Here is a 12,520-nt window from a genome sequence, read left to right on the forward strand (position 1 = left end):
GGAGAAGTTAGATCGGTTTTGAGCGTGAGAGAGAGAATAGATGAAAAGTAATGATTGTGGTTGATGGAGGTTGTGGGAAGTTGAATGAAAACTTCCTTGATTAGCGTGTAACTTTAAGTGAAGAGAAGTAGTTACACGCATTGCATGCTGTAACTGCTATTTGTCTTCAAAAAGGCAAATTCCAAGTTTGCCTCTTAAATTTTCAAATTGACTTGCATCCAACGCTTTAGTAAAAATGTCTGCTAATTGTTCTTCCGATGCAATGTGCTCAAGTGTAACAATTTTTTCTTCTACAAGCTCTCTTATAAAATGATGACGTATGTCAATGTGCTTAGTCCTACTATGTTGAATAGGATTTTTAGAAATGTTTATTGTAACGACCCGAAATTTATTATTCGTTATTTAATTATTTTATTACGCGAGGGCGTAATTCATAATTATTTTATTAAGCGGCGAATAATTAATTGGCGCGAATATAAGTTAATACGCGAGTTAGGAGCGTTACGTGAGTGAACCGTATTATTGGGCCTTGGATTTGTTATTGGGCTTTTGGCCCAATGGGCCAAGACAAGTGGGAAGGGGGAGGTTTACTCATGCAAGTGGGAGGAGATATTTCCACAATTTTTCTTGTTGGATAAGAAGAAGAGAAAAAGTCATGAGCAAGTGGATGATCATGGTTAAGTGAGTGAACCATGATTAACTTGAACTTGGAGAGCAAGACTAGATCAAGTGACCATGATTCTTTGTGTGGTGAGCAAGAATAGATCAAAAGGCCATGTTTAATTCAAGCTTTCTATATAATTATATGAATAGGAAAAATCACATAATTCATTCATTTCTTTCCTCAAAACCGTGAGCCTTCCTTATCATGCCTAACCCTTCACCAAATTTTCATTTCTTCACCAAATTGATCCATTAGAAGCTTGTTGGAATCATGGGAGTTCAAGGATCATCATCCCTAAGCTAGGGCAAGCAAGAGAGCAAAGCAAGAGGGTGCTAGGGCTTGAGAAAGAGAGGAGCTCATGAGAGCTAGAACATGAGGAGCTTGAGGATTCATCAAATTTCTAAGGTAAGAGAGTTTGTTTCCATGATTCATGAGTGGTTCAAGAGAGGGGAGGTTGTCTAGGCCTCCATTCCCAAACTCTCTCACTCATTTTCTTTGGGGTTTTGGGTGATTTTCTTCATGAATCATTGAAAGGAAAAGATCATGAGATGTTATTTATTCATGACATGATTGTATGAGGGAATATGTAGATGTTTGTTAAGGAAAAAGTTTGTGTTCTTGATGAATTTTGATATGTTCACAAGCTTGTATAAATGGAATCATAACTATGTGTATAAGTGTTTTTGATGGTTAAAATACTTGTGTTTAAGTGCTTATGAATATGCTTGGTTGATTGTGTTGATGTGTGGTTATTTTGGTGTGCTTTGCCTAAGCCCTAGATTGGCCTTAGCCAAGCTCAATGATTTGCAAAGTGTTGATGAGTTTTGCAAAATGTTCATGAATTTCTTTGAATAATAAGCAATGAATGATGTATTGATGTTTAAATGGACTTTTGTAAGTGATTTGAGTATGTATATATGTGTGATGGAGTTTAGAATATGAAAAATGGTCTATGTGAGAGTCTTGAGAGTTTAGAGTTTGAAATGAGAAATATAGAAAATTGTTATCTATGAGGTCTGAACCTTTACGTGCATTTTTGACCTCTTTTCGTTGTGAACTGGTTTTAGGGGCCAACATAACAGTTGTAGCCCTGTTTGTTAGCTTTCCAACGAGTATATTTGCGTCTCCATTGGACTTTCGTAGCCCAAGTTATGATCGTTGCAATGAGAGGCTGTCATGCAGAAATCCTGCACAATTTGTCTGTGGCGCACCGTTTTAGAGGAGTGGCGCCCAAGCGCCCAGAGAAGTCTAGAAATGCCATTTTGACTCTGTTTTGTGACGAAGGCTGGCGCCCCAGCGCAGGCACTGTTCACAGGATTGAAAATGTTGACTTTTGGTTGACTTTTGAGGGTTTTCGACCTCGGAACCTATTTTACTCAGTTTTTCGTGTAGACTCCGATTCCGGTGTTTGTTTTATGAGTTGAGGCATGCTTAATGTAGTTGTTATATATTAATTGCATGAGGGTTGTGTTGATGTTTATGTGATGATAGCTTGTTGATGAATGATGATGTTTATTTAAATGTCAAAGAAGTATATTAAGGTGTTAATCAACTTAATAAAGAAGGATATTAGAATTATGTTATTCTAATAAAGAAGTATATCGAATTATGTTATTTGATAAAGACGGATATTAAGGTATTGATTATCTTAATAAAGACGGACGTTGGATAGTGTTCCACGTTATTGTTGATGGGCTATATGCCATAATTGTTGATGGATATATTCATGAGTTTTGAGTGCATGCATCATGAATATTTAGGGATATTGGCTTGTCCAATAAAGAAGGATATCGAACTATATTTGTTTGATAAAGAAGGATATCGGAGGTGAAATACCCTGATAAAGACGATGGTACCACATGCATTAGAGGTGTCTAGAGGACATAACATGAATGTGAAGCATTAGATTGCATTAGGGATCTTGTGTGCATTTTATGATAGATGATGTTTGACACATACTTGGTAAATGTTGATTGTTAATCCGTATGTGAGGAGCAGAGTCCGTCATGACTATAAAATGAACAACGCAGGGTCCGTCATGACCATAATCTGAACAATGTATTTGTGGTGTTAGATTACATTAGGAACTTTATGTATATTCCTATTGGTAATTGAGTTATGTGATAATTGTTGACGTACAAGTGATGTTTGAATTATAATTTGTCTGGTAAATTATAATGGAATATTTGTTGATGAATGTGCGTGTGAGTTAGTAGTATGCATGATAGTGGTGTAAAGCGTAGGTGCATTCTTATGCTTGTTTTATTGATCATGTAAACTAACTCTCTGCTTTGTGTTAATTGGAACCTTTGGGGGTTCAGATATCCAGATTGACAGGTTATATGTTAGCTTGTCCGAGTAGCGTGGTGAAGCTCCGCTCTTATTGTGACACGGGGAGAAAAGGGGTTTTGTATATATATATAAAAATTCCTTTAGAAAATTACTCTGTAATTGCTTATGTTTTCATATAAGAATTATTCTTTGTGAAAAGTATTGGTTTTGTATAACTTATAACGCATCGTGTTGATGCGGAGGATTTTGTGTTTTGTGATATTCAAACCAGCGCTTTATAATCAGATTTTCAATTTTTCCGCTGCGTATTTTCGAAAAAGATTTTATAAAGGCAGAGTTAATTAAATAACGGGTTTGGGTGTTACAAAGTGGTATCAGAGCGGGTCGTCTTCGGACTGTGAGGTTATGTGTCAATCAGAGCCGTTCTGTGCAGTCTGATCGAGTGAGCGTGTGTGCCAGTTGTGTCTGTCTTTTCTTGTTGTGTGTACTTGATGCGATTGATACTTATCATTGTTAAAAGTTATCAAGTCAAGTAGTGGTTGTGTATTTTTATGCTTAAAGTTTAAAAATTTGTGTGGTTTGAACTTTTGGTTTGTAGATGCTTATTGCTGATTGTTGATGATCCGGCATGATGTAAGACTGCATGTGATGAAGATTTTGTTGAAAATATAAGATTATTTTCTTTTGAGTAAGTGAAAATGAATTTTTCACTAGAGTGAGAAAGGAGTAGGATGTAAGTAGATCCTAGTGTGTGTTGTTATATGTTTGTTTATAACATGTGGTAGATTGATTACTAGTACTTAGTGTGGTTCTTTAATTGAACTATGTGAATGTATTCTCATGATGAGAACTTGTTTGAGAACATGCTATGTTTTATACATGTTTGAGTAGATGTTGTAAGTATGCGAGCAAATGAAATGTAATGCATGTACTTGACTCGATGTCTTGTGTACATGGATGTTTTGTTGTCTTACATATATTTTAGTTATAAATATATGTATTGACATGTTGTTGTGTTTGCGTATGCTAGTTGGTATGAAGGTTGTTACACTAGTATATGTGGGGAATAGAATACTTATGTATTTGCGTAGTGGCGTATATGTCAAGAGGACTGTACAGGATATTTGTGTAGATGTCAAGGTTTAATGCCTTACGTTTACCCTTGTATGCGACACGCATGTGAATGTTGTCGGTACTAGATTCTTTTTGGGAGAATATATTTAGAATCGATAGAATGACTAGGAGTTTATACCGGAAGTTCTAGTGGAAGAGTATAGATGGGTTTGAGATAAGTGGGGGAGAAAGTTGTGTCTCTCCGAGATGGTTCGAATGTGAAGAAGTTAGGATGGATGGAGATGCTCTTGAAGTAGATTGTTCAAGATTGATTAGTGTTGTTCGAAGTGGAAGGAACTTGGACAGCAAGTTGTGAGGATTGCTAGATGAGAAGTTGTTGGACTAAGTGTTCGTCATGGGATCAACACTGAGATTGGTTAAGAAAGATGAAGACCGTTTGGAAACGATTGGAGATCGTGTAGTGTACAAAAGAGTATGGACTAGAGGCGGATGAGAACTACAAGAATTTCTCAGAAGCAATACCATGGAATGGAAGGAGTAGGACGTTGTCGTTCAGACAAGTTGAGTAAGGACGAGTAGACGTCAATTTGATAAGGGATTGAAAGTAAAGTTCTTATTTGGAGAGTATTTTGGAGGAAATATTAGATGATCATTCCGGAAGATTCAGAATGAGTCGAACTAAAGTTGTTTAACCGTAAAGAGAATGTGACCATTGTGGAATGGTGGAACGGACAGAGATGTTAAATGGAAACCGTTGTTGGAAAACGGAGAAGACGTTGTGCGTTAAGAGTAGGCGAACCTAGTGATGATTAGGTGATGGTTATAAGAATGGTGGGAATACCTATAGAGTTGTATCGGTGTGAGCTAAACTTGTTAATTATTAGCAAGTGAACCTTTAAGGAAAGTAAACATTTTGAATAGTTCGAAGAGACTAGTCAAGATTGGAATAAAGATTTTGTGTGGATGAACTTTAGGATGTTATGACTTTAAGATAGTCACGAGATGCGAATAAGAACTGATCGAATGGAGAAAAGTATGTTTGTCACAGTGAAGAACGATAAGGAACGTGACTAGTTGGATTGTGTGCGACAAATAAGGACGTTGTTGGAATCAACAAGATATGAACTGTGGTTGTTTGGAAATCAACTTTTGGATAGTCACCGAGATTGAATATGGAATTACTAGGTGATCGAGAAGAGCCTAGGAAGGATTTATAGCGGTTGAGTGTGTTAGAATCGAGTAGTCATTTCTTGGAAAGATTTGAGAAGCTTAGAATATAGATGTTAAGCTTAGAGAACCATTAGTGTTGTATAACCAAGGAAAAGAAGTGAGTTCTCATAGTAGATGAGAATGAAATTAAGAGATACCATAGTAGGTTAGTAAACTTGTGAGGGTATCAAGTAGTAGAGGATGGTATGAGTAGTAGAGTTATTTCAAGATGGAAGTGGGGTGACAATTTGATGGATTTTGTAAGAGCTTGTCGAGAAAGAAATAATTTCATTTGGATAATGATCGGACGATTAGTGTCGGAGTTGGATGAAACCTTAGGAGGTTGAGATGGAACTGAGAGCGAAGTATCATTTTTGGATGTTTGGAAATAAGAAAGTATCAGAGAGAGTGTTTTGTAACATTCGGAAGTAAGAATGAGATTGACAACGACTTATTGGAAAAGTCGGTGGAGATTTGAGATGTTGGACACATCGTATCCGTTGGAATAGTAAAATTATACCATGTGGTAAAGGAGTAAAGGATTTCGAATATTTTCATCATGGATGGTGAAACAACAATGAGTCTATGGGTGACTTAAAATAATATTTTGATAAGGGTATCGCGGCGGAAAAGCGACATTGGAAATGTTATGTTACGTAATCTAAGAATTTAACGGTTAGAGGTGGTGAATTTGATAAGTGTCAAGAAAAATTTGAGGAGTTGATCAACTAAGGAATGTTGAGGTTGTGTTGTCAACTAAATGATTGGAATAAGATTTGACGCAGTTAAGGGATTGAAGAAAAGTTGAGGACTTATGGAACTTGAAAAGTTGTAAGGTATTCAACGAAAACGTCTTTTCAAGGTGTATTAGACTGATTAGAGTTTGTTTTGAGTGGTGCAGTGAGTACCGTAAGATATTAAGTGGACGTTTTGGTGGTTTGATAAGAATGGTTTATACCGACATCATGATTGTTGACTATCTATCGACAAATCGAGGGATTAGCTGTCCTTGATCTATTGTTGGTAGTAGACGAGATTGTGTTGGTTGGGATAGACTAATTTTGTCAAACTTATTAATACGTGGAGTTTGAAGTGTTTTGTTGGAAATCGGATAAAAGAGTTATCCGGAGTTGTTTTAAGTCGGGTAATTTTCGAGGGCGAAAATCTTTTAAGTGGGAGAGAGTTGTAACGACCCGAAATTTATTATTCGTTATTTAATTATTTTATTACGCGAGGGCGTAATTCATAATTATTTTATTAAGCGGCGAATAATTAATTGGCGCGAATATAAGTTAATACGCGAGTTAGGAGCGTTACGTGAGTGAACCGTATTATTGGGCCTTGGATTTGTTATTGGGCTTTTGGCCCAATGGGCCAAGACAAGTGGGAAGGGGGAGGTTTACTCATGCAAGTGGGAGGAGATATTTCCACAATTTTTCTTGTTGGATAAGAAGAAGAGAAAAAGTCATGAGCAAGTGGATGATCATGGTTAAGTGAGTGAACCATGATTAACTTGAACTTGGAGAGCAAGACTAGATCAAGTGACCATGATTCTTTGTGTGGTGAGCAAGAATAGATCAAAAGGCCATGTTTAATTCAAGCTTTCTATATAATTATATGAATAGGAAAAATCACATAATTCATTCATTTCTTTCCTCAAAACCGTGAGCCTTCCTTATCATGCCTAACCCTTCACCAAATTTTCATTTCTTCACCAAATTGATCCATTAGAAGCTTGTTGGAATCATGGGAGTTCAAGGATCATCATCCCTAAGCTAGGGCAAGCAAGAGAGCAAAGCAAGAGGGTGCTAGGGCTTGAGAAAGAGATGAGCTCATGAGAGCTAGAACATGAGGAGCTTGAGGATTCATCAAATTTCTAAGGTAAGAGAGTTTGTTTCCATGATTCATGAGTGGTTCAAGAGAGGGGAGGTTGTCTAGGCCTCCATTCCCAAACTCTCTCACTCATTTTCTTTGGGGTTTTGGGTGATTTTCTTCATGAATCATTGAAAGGAAAAGATCATGAGATGTTATTTATTCATGACATGATTGTATGAGGGAATATGTAGATGTTTGTTAAGGAAAAAGTTTGTGTTCTTGATGAATTTTGATATGTTCACAAGCTTGTATAAATGGAATCATAACTATGTGTATAAGTGTTTTTGATGGTTAAAATACTTGTGTTTAAGTGCTTATGAATATGCTTGGTTGATTGTGTTGATGTGTGGTTATTTTGGTGTGCTTTGCCTAAGCCCTAGATTGGCCTTAGCCAAGCTCAATGATTTGCAAAGTGTTGATGAGTTTTGCAAAATGTTCATGAATTTCTTTGAATAATAAGCAATGAATGATGTATTGATGTTTAAATGGACTTTTGTAAGTGCTTTGAGTATGTATATATGTGTGATGGAGTTTAGAATATGAAAAATGGTCTATGTGAGAGTCTTGAGAGTTTAGAGTTTGAAATGAGAAATATAGAAAATTGTTATCTATGAGGTCTGAACCTTTACGTGCATTTTTGACCTCTTTTCGTTGTGAACTGGTTTTAGTGGCCAACATAACAGTTGTAGCCCTGTTTGTTAGCTTTCCAACGAGTATATTTGCGTCTCCATTGGACTTTCGTAGCCCAAGTTATGATCGTTGCAATGAGAGGCTGTCATGCAGAAATCCTGCACAATTTGTCTGTGGCGCACCGTTTTAGAGGAGTGGCGCCCAAGCGCCCAGAGAAGTCTAGAAATGCCATTTTGACTCTGTTTTGTGACGAAGGCTGGCGCCCCAGCGCAGGCACTGTTCACAGGATTGAAAATGTTGACTTTTGGTTGACTTTTGAGGGTTTTCGACCTCGGAACCTATTTTACTCAGTTTTTCGTGTAGACTCCGATTCCGGTGTTTGTTTTATGAGTTGAGGCATGCTTAATGTAGTTGTTATATATTAATTGCATGAGGGTTGTGTTGATGTTTATGTGATGATAGCTTGTTGATGAATGATGATGTTTATTTAAATGTCAAAGAAGTATATTAAGGTGTTAATCAACTTAATAAAGAAGGATATTAGAATTATGTTATTCTAATAAAGAAGTATATCGAATTATGTTATTTGATAAAGACGGATATTAAGGTATTGATTATCTTAATAAAGACGGACGTTGGATAGTGTTCCACGTTATTGTTGATGGGCTATATGCCATAATTGTTGATGGATATATTCATGAGTTTTGAGTGCATGCATCATGAATATTTAGGGATATTGGCTTGTCCAATAAAGAAGGATATCGAACTATATTTGTTTGATAAAGAAGGATATCGGAGGTGAAATACCCTGATAAAGACGATGGTACCACATGCATTAGAGGTGTCTAGAGGACATAACATGAATGTGAAGCATTAGATTGCATTAGGGATCTTGTGTGCATTTTATGATAGATGATGTTTGACACATACTTGGTAAATGTTGATTGTTAATCCGTATGTGAGGAGCAGAGTCCGTCATGACTATAAAATGAACAACGCAGGGTCCGTCATGACCATAATCTGAACAATGTATTTGTGGTGTTAGATTACATTAGGAACTTTATGTATATTCCTATTGGTAATTGAGTTATGTGATAATTGTTGACGTACAAGTGATGTTTGAATTATAATTTGTCTGGTAAATTATAATGGAATATTTGTTGATGAATGTGCGTGTGAGTTAGTAGTATGCATGATAGTGGTGTAAAGCGTAGGTGCATTCTTATGCTTGTTTTATTGATCATGTAAACTAACTCTCTGCTTTGTGTTAATTGGAACCTTTGGGGGTTCAGATATCCAGATTGACAGGTTATATGTTAGCTTGTCCGAGTAGCGTGGTGAAGCTCCGCTCTTATTGTGACACGGGGAGAAAAGGGGTTTTGTATATATATATAAAAATTCCTTTAGAAAATTACTCTGTAATTGCTTATGTTTTCATATAAGAATTATTCTTTGTGAAAAGTATTGGTTTTGTATAACTTATAACGCATCGTGTTGATGCGGAGGATTTTGTATTTTGTGATATTCAAACCAGCGCTTTATAATCAGATTTTCAATTTTTCCGCTGCGTATTTTCGAAAAAGATTTTATAAAGGCAGAGTTAATTAAATAACGGGTTTGGGTGTTACATCCGACATTACGAAATCCTGAAAAGCAGCGAAAAGACAGTGAATTCGACAATTATCAAATCCACCCTTTCACCGCAATTCAAGTGAAAGGGCGTAGGATAGGGCGAGGACGCTGTCCCCGACCAAAAGCCCTTATCAAAATGGCAAAACAAAGACAAAAAAAACAGAGGAGACGAGGAGAACCATTTAACAAAACCTAAAACGGGGAGAAGGTCCCTGACACAAGCCATCAACATTGCTCGACGCTTAGAAGCAAACTTTGTTTTTGCACAAAATCTTAAGTTAAAAACGGGGAGAAGCTTCCCGACATAGAGTTCTACAAACTCATTTTCCAGTTGAATCCTTAAGTCAAAAACGGGGAGAAGCTCCCCGACATACTTACAAATTGTGAAGTCCCACAAGACTCGCGAAGGCGAAAACGGGGAGAAGTTCCCCGACACAAGGTCCAACTAACCTATGTCTACTACAATTAACGGGGAGAAATGGCGATTTAAGTCTCCCCGACAAAAACATAGTTGTAACGAGGAGAAGCAACAAACTATACTCTCCGACAAAACGATAGCCGAAACGAGGAAGGAAATAACGTTTCTCTCCTCGACAATAAACGCATAAATTCTGGAAAACTAAGTAATGTTCATCGAATGTTCTTCATAAATCCCAGAGATGCTATGAACATTCATCAAGTTCATCCATTTTTCCAGAAAAAACTCATAAATACCCAGAAATGCTATGAACACCCACAAAGTTCATCCCTTTTCCAAAAAAGTCATCAATAATATACAGTGTTTTCTTTCAGAAAATGGGAAAAGAATAGGAAAGGCGTACTAGTTTAAACACTAAATCAAACACAAGACTACCACTACCACACAAAGGATTTCAGCCCAAAACCAAAAGAGAATATCAAAGTCCAGATCAACATTCAAACAATAAGTGTACACCATTAACACTAAGAGGAAAAACACCCTCAGAACAACACAAACAACACAGGAATAAAAAGAAAAGAACATTACCTGTGTCAAAAAGAAGATGAAAAATCGAAGCTTTCTGAAACACCTTTGGATAAGGACGCTTGGAATCTGTGGTTTGCAAGTAGCCAAGAGCTGGCCCAATCGCTTCTGCCCGACATTTGGGGCACAACCCAATAAGGGGAGACTTCCCCGACACGTCAGCCAGTGACGTGCCCTGCTCGACATAACGGATAGGCAGCACGTTAAACACGTGCTCATCTATCCACGCATGTTGATCCATTCTACCGTGGCTTAACAGCTAAGCAGCACGTTTAGCACGTGCTCATTCAGCCAACCACATCCGTCACGGAGCTTATCCTTTACCCGCAAATAGCGGAACGGCTCCAACCAAGATAGAGGCAAATAACGGCCTCCCCTACGATACAAGGACTATCTTGGCAGTTGAGTCTATTGGGCCGGTTATCCCGGCCCAATAGACCAACCTTTGGCACAGCGCTGGGGGCAACTATATAAGCTCTCCTAGACAGGAGAGCCAGGTATTCTAAACCATTACTCACTATACTTTCTCTCTCTTCTCTTGTATCTCTCTCATTCTCTTGCTGACTTAAGCATCAGAGTGCCTGCAGGTACAAACCCCCCCTTCGGTGGACGAATTGCTCAACGGACCGGCTATCAACCTCTTCTGATCATCGGGTTAGATCAGAACCCAAGATCTTAGTTAAGCTAGAAAAGATCTGCATCATCTCATCTAATTACTCTTGGATCAAATAATATATTTTTCTATGAAAATGTGACAAAGTTGATTTATGTAAGTTTTTTGTTGCTTAAACTTGTTTACACAATATCCTGTTTTATTATATTAATATATTAAGGATAAGGATTAGGATTCGAAAGTCCTATATATATATATAGGGGGCTGCTAATTTAGACCCAGTTGGGTCTAAATTAGCAAGGTGCACCTTTTGAGTTGGACAAAAATACCCTTTCTTTTTTTAAAAAAAAAAAAAAAAAACATATTGGCGCTGATCCAGTGTCGCGCGCCTACCGCAGGACCACCGTTACAGACCGTTGATTTCCATCAGACGGCCAAGAGATGATCTCATCATGGCTGTCGGATCAATCAGACAGTCTAGATCATCCACCTCCATGATAAGCCAGCGCGTGCACCACACTAGATCTGCGCCTGGAGAGAGAAAATTTCATTTTAAAAAAGCAGGACACGTGTCAACTGCTGGGTGGTTGGCGTGTTTTTTTTTTCATTTAATACTTTAAACTCAATTATTTCGTTGTAAATGAATTTTTTATTTTTTTATTTTTATACCAAAATTCATAATTTTTTTTTGTCTACAAATAGAGACTTGGTTCGTTTGATTTGGACACAAAAAAAAAAACTCAATTTTTCACTACCTTTAATTATCTTTATATAATACTGTGAAACCATTTAGCTGGTAGAATGGTTTCACAGTATAACTCTCTGAAACCATTTTACTGGTAGAATGGTTTCAGTGAGTAATTTCTTAATTGTTTGCTTCTGAAACCATTCTGAAACCATTTAGCTGGTACAATGGTTTCAGAGCGTTGTACTTTGAAACCATTTCACTGATAGAATGGTTTCAGGGGAGTTGATTTTTAATTGTTTGCTTCTGAAACCATTTTACTGCTAGAATGGTTTCACAGTATAACTCTCTGAAACCATTCTTCCAGCTAAATGGTTTCAGAAGCAAACAATAGTTTTTAATTACCGTTTTATCTCATTTAATTAACGAAAAATAGTTTCAGGTCTCAAAAAATTTCATAAAATATACCAAAAGTTCCAGAATATTATCTAATATTTTATTAGAAACAAATAAAAAAACAATTGGTTTCAGAGTACAAATCTATGAAATTATTATTATTATTTGTTAAATGGTTTTAAATAATCAGCGGAATTTGTGAAAATAATTTCATGACTTGAACTAGGGAGAGTGAGGTACACAAGAGGGTTCTAAATAATTCATAGTACTTTACATAAAATTTTGGAAATTTTTTATGGAATTATAATATTTTTAATTACCTTTTTATTCATTTAATTAACTAAAAATAGTTTCGGGTCTCCAAAAATTTCATACAATATACCAAAATTTCCAGAATATTATCTACTATTTTATTATGAAAAAAAAAGAAAAAATAGAGCCTCCCTG

The 12,520-nt window shown here is 36.7% G+C and overlaps 2 long non-coding RNA genes across 2 annotated transcripts; both read left to right on the plus strand.

The window, feature by feature from the left end:
- Positions 1-396: 396 nt before the first annotated feature.
- On the plus strand, positions 397-3,200 carry LOC123898437. Its single transcript, XR_006805318.1, has 2 exons — positions 397-1,069; positions 2,986-3,200. It is a non-coding gene; the product is annotated as an uncharacterized LOC123898437 (long non-coding RNA).
- Positions 3,201-3,903: 703 nt separating this feature from the next.
- LOC123898438 lies at positions 3,904-9,300 on the plus strand. The gene is made up of 2 exons (XR_006805319.1): positions 3,904-7,120; positions 9,037-9,300. It is a non-coding gene; the product is annotated as an uncharacterized LOC123898438 (long non-coding RNA).
- The last annotated feature ends 3,220 nt before the right edge of the window (positions 9,301-12,520 follow it).

The sequence above is a fragment of the Trifolium pratense genome, linkage group LG7 (assembly GCF_020283565.1).
Source record: "Trifolium pratense cultivar HEN17-A07 linkage group LG7, ARS_RC_1.1, whole genome shotgun sequence".
NCBI lineage: Eukaryota > Viridiplantae > Streptophyta > Magnoliopsida > Fabales > Fabaceae > Trifolium > Trifolium pratense.